The sequence below is a fragment of the Panulirus ornatus genome, chromosome 12 (genome assembly GCF_036320965.1).
Source record: "Panulirus ornatus isolate Po-2019 chromosome 12, ASM3632096v1, whole genome shotgun sequence".
In the NCBI taxonomy this organism is placed as follows: Eukaryota; Metazoa; Arthropoda; class Malacostraca; order Decapoda; family Palinuridae; genus Panulirus; species Panulirus ornatus.
The window spans coordinates 1,924,925-1,932,125 of NC_092235.1; the positions used below are offsets into that span (position 1 = coordinate 1,924,925).

General features: G+C 38.3%; 1 non-coding gene across 1 annotated transcript; it reads right to left on the bottom strand.

The window, feature by feature from the left end:
• Window positions 1-704: 704 nt before the first annotated feature.
• On the bottom strand, window positions 705-776 carry TRNAQ-CUG (transfer RNA glutamine (anticodon CUG)). The gene has a single exon. It is a non-coding gene; the product is annotated as a tRNA-Gln (tRNA).
• Window positions 777-7,201: the final 6,425 nt, after the last annotated feature.

Here is a 7,201-nt window from a genome sequence, read left to right on the forward strand (position 1 = left end):
ATGGGTATTTCTTTTCACAGTTTTCGTTAAAGTTTGTTTTCTAGAAGCATAATCTCGAGCACTATTTTCCATATGTTTATCATTTTTGTTGTTATAGTTTCATTATCATCATTAGTTTTGTTATTGTTGACTTTCAGATATTTGATGTTATGTTTGTGATTCCCGTGGAAGCGTCTGACATCTTGCTAGAAGACTTTCTGGTCACAATATTTCTGCACTGGGGAGTTGATCGTATTCTTTTATTGCAGGTTTTGTTATTATCTTGCTTTACATTAAGGTCTACTGGAGGTTTTCCCAATGCTGGTTGAACATATGTCCAGCAACAGGAGATAGCGTAAGATACAGTATTGATGAAACTTATCTATCTATATACCTATCTAAATATCGCTCTATCAATCTATCAATCTAACTATCTATCTATCTATATATCTATCTATCTTTATCTGAAATTCAACAATAATAAAATCATTGATATATGAAGTATAACAACGTCCTCTCAATGGCAATTATCTCAGCAGAATCTTCTAGAACCTTCCAGAAAACTATGAACTCTGCAGGCAAGGAGGGAGGAATGGTCTCTGGCTATTGATAAAACCATATCACTCCATATATATATTTATATATACATATTTATGTATATATATGAATATATAACGTACAGAATAATGCGTCCATTATCAGAATCGAAGAAAACTGAAAAGATGAGGTCCCACCGAGATTCGAACTCGGATTGCTGGATCCAGAGTCCAGAGTGCTAACCCTTACACCATGGGACCTGATAAGAAAAGATGTGATTTCATCTAAATGTTTTACATATAATCAACCAGAGGCCATTCCTCCCTCCCTGCCTGCAGGGTTCAAGGTTTTCTAGAAGGTTCTCGAAGATTCTGGGTAGGAACTGCCATTGAGAGGACGTAGTTATACGTATCATTAATGATATTGTTGTTGACTTTCTGATTAAGAAAGATAGATAGATAGATAGATAGATAGATAGGTAAAAAACAGATGTTAGATAGATCGATAGATACGTAAGGCTGTATATGTCAATTTTCACAGAAATCATTGATATCTGCGTTATTCTGCAAGAAATACATGTACATGGATGTAGTGATAATATGGGTTAGGTATAAGACCAGTCGTGTTGAGATTGTAGTGAATGTGACCATTGACTTCAACCTTAATAGTGTAGTGAAGATAAAGTTGTAGTGAAGATAAATCTTGAAGTGACTCATAAGGTTGTTGTGAGTACAAGGATGCATCGTAAATGAGTACTTCCTACCTGAAAGTCAACAATTACAAAATTGATCAAGTATAACAACATCCTCGGACAACCAACTACAAACACCAACCATAGAGTGAACCTGACTGTCACCTAACGACGACCTCTCAAAGGTAATGATCTTACCAGAATCTTCGAGAACCTTCTAGAAAACCTTGAACCCTGCAGGCAGGGAGGGAGGAATGGCCTCTGGTTGATTATATGTAAAACATTTAGATGAAATCACATCTTTTCTTATCAGGTCCCATGGTGTAAGGGTTAGCACTCTGGACTTTGGATCCAGCAATCCGAGTTCGAATCTCGTTGGGACCTCACCTTTTCAGTTTTCTTAGAAACTGATGATAGAACTGAGCCATAGATTTTACCTTCGATGGACATATATTTCTTACGTCCCACCATTTTATTTAAGTATGAAGATCTCACGGCAGAGAGGAAACATGAGATATTCAAAATTAAAAGCCGCAATTGCCCTCATGGTAATGTTCGACATGTTTGCAGACAGATGACACAGACATGTGAGAAGTTAGACAAATATGGACGTTCCTGGTTGCTGTATAGCCTAGGTTTATTATCACTTGTTATGAAGGAGAAATGTTGCACATTATTCCACACCTTTTTATTTAGGCTAGGCTACGCTAGGATGACTAGGGTCCATAACGTAACAGAGCTGGGAAATGCATCATATCGGATCTGTATTTGTGCAAAATGGCGCAAGTTTGTGGAAGTGATTTACGCAATGCCGGAGAGAATCCACCTCCACCAGAAATAATGTCTCAGACCATACAATATCTGCTGTTGGACGAGCAGGGGACATTAGACCAATATATTCCTATAGTTTACTGCTCTTCCCAAACACGCAGCAAGACATTCGTAAAAGCGTTAAACTGAACTTTTCCATCGGTTTTCATATCTTTAATTACTTACACCAGTTCCAACATATGGAAAAAATCATTTGAGAAATCAGAAATTATTTGCCTATAAAAAGCATTTTGATCGATCGTACCAAATATTCAATTATTTCTGTACCCGACAAAATATTCAGTCACTCCTATATCCGACATTTTTCCTGCTGGCTGGTGCCGTTAAAGTCATATGGTAATTTACCGCAAGTAGATTATAGATATATTCATCTATATGGAATGGCTCAGCGTGAAGAAACATATATATTTTCACTAAATCCTCCTCTTCACTACACTCCCATCTTCACTACATAGTTCTAACACAACATCTTGACTACACCATTGTATGACCACATTATCATATCATTGTGTTCTTATCTTCACCACAGCCTCGGCAAAATTGATGTTTTCTTTACACATCAGGGTAGATGGCCATCTTTATGATGACAGAGAACACACATAACTTATTAAACCACTTATCTTTATTCACTTTAATCTAATTTCTGCTGATAAAAACGAATTATAATGACAATCCTTGTGTTCTGTGACGGGACATTGCACGGGTGAAGGAACTGTTGTCAGGCACATGTATTAAACTATTGAGAAATAAACTTAACTGTATTAAAGTATTGACTTCACTATATTAGACTTCTCTATATTAAGCTATGCTAGGATATGATCAGTTCCCAGGTTATATAAGGCGGGAGCCGGGACCGAGAGCATCATTTGAGCTGTGATCTCTGTCGAGTGAACATCTCTGCTCCGCCTTGCAAGCTCCCTCAACCTTTCTCGAACACTTCAATATAATAATGTTCACCAAGGAAGTAGGACGATCCTCCTTTGTCCAGGAGATGGAATTTGAATATGTCCATGTATTTGACATGGGCTATGGCTGTGTGGACATGGAAGTGGAATACCCAGACGTGGAAGTGATGGATGTAGTGGAATTTGGCTGTGTGGATATGGAGGTGGAATACCCAGACGTTGAAGAGATGGATGGAGTGGAATTGGTGGAATACCCGGACGTGGAAGTCATGGATGGAGTGGAATTTGGCTGTATGGATATGGAGGTGGAATACCCAGAAGTGGAATTGGAGGAAATGGAATATGGGTGAAGCTGGTATGAACGCCATATGGATTTGGTGAAGGTTGACCTCGTAATGTGTTGACGTAAAATAGGTCAACCACTGTGACCATGTGGCGGGGAGGGCCACATCCACCAACCAAGAAGCGAGCCCCACCACGGAGAAGTATCCTGGCTGCATCCACGTACTAGAACCACCGCGGGATTGCCGTCATCCAGTAACCCTGCTATGCCTCCTACAAGAAGGCACTTCTTGCCGACGTGACACCACTTTCCGTCAACGGTCGCTGTGCAAAAGTGAAACCTCACCGTCCCACTGATGCTGACCAAGTGACCTCGCCCACTCAAGTGGCACTGCAGCCCACACGCCCTACCAGACCCACCATCCATGAGGAAATGCAGCCCACCCCACTTGTCAGGCCCACCTTCAGGGAGACATGGCAGGTCTCAAGACCTATCAGGCCCACTATTCAAGACCGACTTGGTCCCCCAACACATGTCAGGCCCAGCGTTCTAGACCGACTGGGACCAAAAACACATGACAGGTCCTACGTTACAGACCGACTGCACTCCGCACCACGTACGGGCGTTAAAAGGCGTGTCGAGATGACACACGCTCCCCGTGCCAAAAGATTCAGTTGGTGAGGAACCGGAGTTCTTTCTTCCTGCTGGTGCTGCAGGAGAACACGGCCCTAGAGTGTACACTGGAGGTGTGTTTGTGTTTGTGTTTGGGTTATCACTGAGGAACCAACACCAAGACAACTTTAGTTTGGCCTCGCCAAGGATTACGTTAATCTAGCGGAAGTCTGGCTTTCTCCCAGTAGTGGATGACACATAATATCTACATAGGGACGTTGAAAAACAAAGAAAGAAAAAAAAATGGGAACATTATCCCGCCCCCCCAAAAAATACATAGATTTACAGGGATAATATCCTTCGTCTTCAAAGAAAAAATGAAACTCTTCCGACGCTACCGTGCCTTCCATAAAGCAACCCTCAAAGAAATCACTTTCTTCACAATGCGCAAGGATTCGGTTAGCCAATCTTCATATGACTGGGGCTATTCTTCCCTCTGATTGATTCATTTTTCAAGATTAAGGAAAGTTATAATAAAAATATTGTATTGAGTTTCTCCGTTGGCGTCAGGGTAAACACCCATCCCCCCCGAAGCTTGGTTACCTTTCCGTGGTGGGGGGGACTTCATGGATTGGGCAGTAGCAACCATCGTTGGTTGCTTCTGTTCAATCCATGAACGAAAAACCAAGCATCTTGAGCGTAATTGTCGTATAAATTCACTTGGTGTCAAAACTGACGCGAAAGTGGTTGTCTCAATTTTGTCAGAGATGTTTGTGCGTCTCGGCCTGATGGCGGGAGTCGGTTTGGCAACCGTCCCAGAAGTAGCAACAGTGAGGCCCAGTAGCTGTCCCTAATACTGTGGAAGGCACTCATGTAAGGTGTGCAGTGAGGCGCACCAGTAACAAGGGAAACGGACAACCAAAACAGCAATCTTGATCATCAGGAGGCTATGCAATGCTCAGAGTAGATAAGGACGATTATTGTATGGCTTCGCTCAGAGGATGAAAATCTTAGTATACAAGCTAGGCTTTTAAAGTGTTTCAAATCTATGGAGAATAAACAAAAATCTATGAAATTATTTCTTATAATATAGTAACCTGTAATGAGGTTAGTGATTTTGTATATTTTATGCAACCTACGTTAACAAAGTTGATCAGGGAATTGGCCAGATATATATATATATATATATATATATATATATATATATATATATATATATATATATATATATATATATATATATATATATATATCATCTTGGTGTATGGGAAGGCCATATGGGAGATGGAGAGAGAGGCAGGAGCAGGAGAGAAATGATCAAACCTTCCCGCTTGTTCATAGTTGCTGCCTGAAATTTGTCTTCTGATAGTTCTACAGTTTTTGTTTGTGTTTGTTATACTAATTATTAACATAAGAAAATTGTAATATAATGATTAAAGAAAATTATAGTAATTATAATTTAGAATTGTTATAGGTCAAGATTTGTACGTGAAGCGGAAGACCAAAATATGGTACGGGTCAGCCATTCGTGAGTGTAAGCGACACCTATTGATAGTTACTGGCTTTAATTTATGATCATTTATGATATCTACTTTTTACTTTTGTGTTAGCTGTTTTAAGTATTTGTTTTGTTTGCAGACTAAAACTTCTCTTATATGTTATTGTTTCTTGGGAAATTCTAGTTAATCGAGACGTTCATAAAGAATTATTTTTGGTCAGTTTGTTTTGTTTGAACAGACATGCATGGTGGTAAGGGACAGAATAAAAGTTACGGTTTGTTTATATTTGTTATTATTGATTAGTACTTTTCTTTTCATTTCTAACATTAGCTGTTTAAAGTGTTTGTGTTGTATTTAGACAAAGTTCATTTTCAAATCTTATTGATTACCACATGAAAGCTAGGCTCTATAAGTGTCAAGTAAACAATATGTGATATTTTGAGTTAAGTCGAGGTGCTATTTACCACTGGCGTTTAGATATTTGGGACCCTTGGGGATAGATTTGCCAAGATTATCACGGCCAAATTGACTGGATGGCAACCTAGGAGCTAGGCAGAATTGGATATCATAAAAACCCTAAACAGTCGGTGGTTCCTGGGGCCTACCCTCCATCCTCTTGTAACTACGCTGCTGATTAGCATTTTGTTCTTTATATTTTTCAGATGAACAAGACACTTCTGCATCTCTGTAAAGTTAAGGACTCATTGAAATTAATTCATCAGATATTATCTGCAGTAAAAGGTAAAGCTGACAAGTTACTTTGCTCTTCTTCATAATGGGTCTCCCCTGATGTTTTCAATTAATGTTTAGCCTACCTAAATTTTCCATTCGCACTGATATATTTGGATGGTGTACGCAGACTGTAATTTGAAAGGAATGGCCTCGCTGAGCCCCAAGATGACCCTGTTTAAAAGAATACTTTTATTGTGAAGTAAAAATGTCGTACAAGATGTAAATCATTTCCAAAGCTTTTCTCTTTTCCTCATGTTGCCACATTAAAGTATTTAGTTGAGCTAGTTTGTTTTTCCTTGAAACTGCATGAAATATTCATATGTGTGTAACTATGATTATTACATTGATAATTTTATTTCATGGATTTTCCATGCTTTATGCTGATATCTATCTTCTTGTGTTTAATTATTTCATTCTGGTACCAGTTTTCACAACACATTATGTACTTTTGATTCTTATGTTTGGACTCCAGTTTATTCTTGCATTATGGCTTCACCAGTCTAGCGACAACAAAATTGGCTGTAATATTACTAATCCATGTAAAATGTTTCATTGTTTATCTTTGCTATGTACTGTACACCTCCAGTTGCCTTTTTTTTGTACCTTGCATCAAACCAATAATTTTCATATGTATTCCTCTCAGTGTTATTGTTTACCACTAAATTAGTTTATGTACATGTTTGGAGTCAGTTTTGTGTTTGAGGTTATTATATTTCTAGTCCTGGACATTTTAGTGCTGTGTGTTCCATATGTTTTCTTTAGCTTCTATGTTAGAGGCTATTTTTGTTTCTTATTTGATATATTATATATGGAGAGTCTTCCTACGATCATAATATTATGTTTGTATTAAACCATGTTCACAGCTCCCTTATCGACTGCCACTGTGGTGTTGTGTGTTTTAGTTATCAGTTTTGTTTCTTGAATTAGACCATCGTTGGGATATTGATTTAATGCCATATTTCTACTCCTTGTATATTTCGACATGAAGGATATTATATGGGAAATCTATACTGCCATAACCTTAACAACAATATTGTTTTCCTTTAGTAAGCTTAACAATATTATTTTTCCTTTAATGAGCTTAGCAATATCTTTTTCCCATTGTTGTGAATGACAATATTTTTTTCCCTTT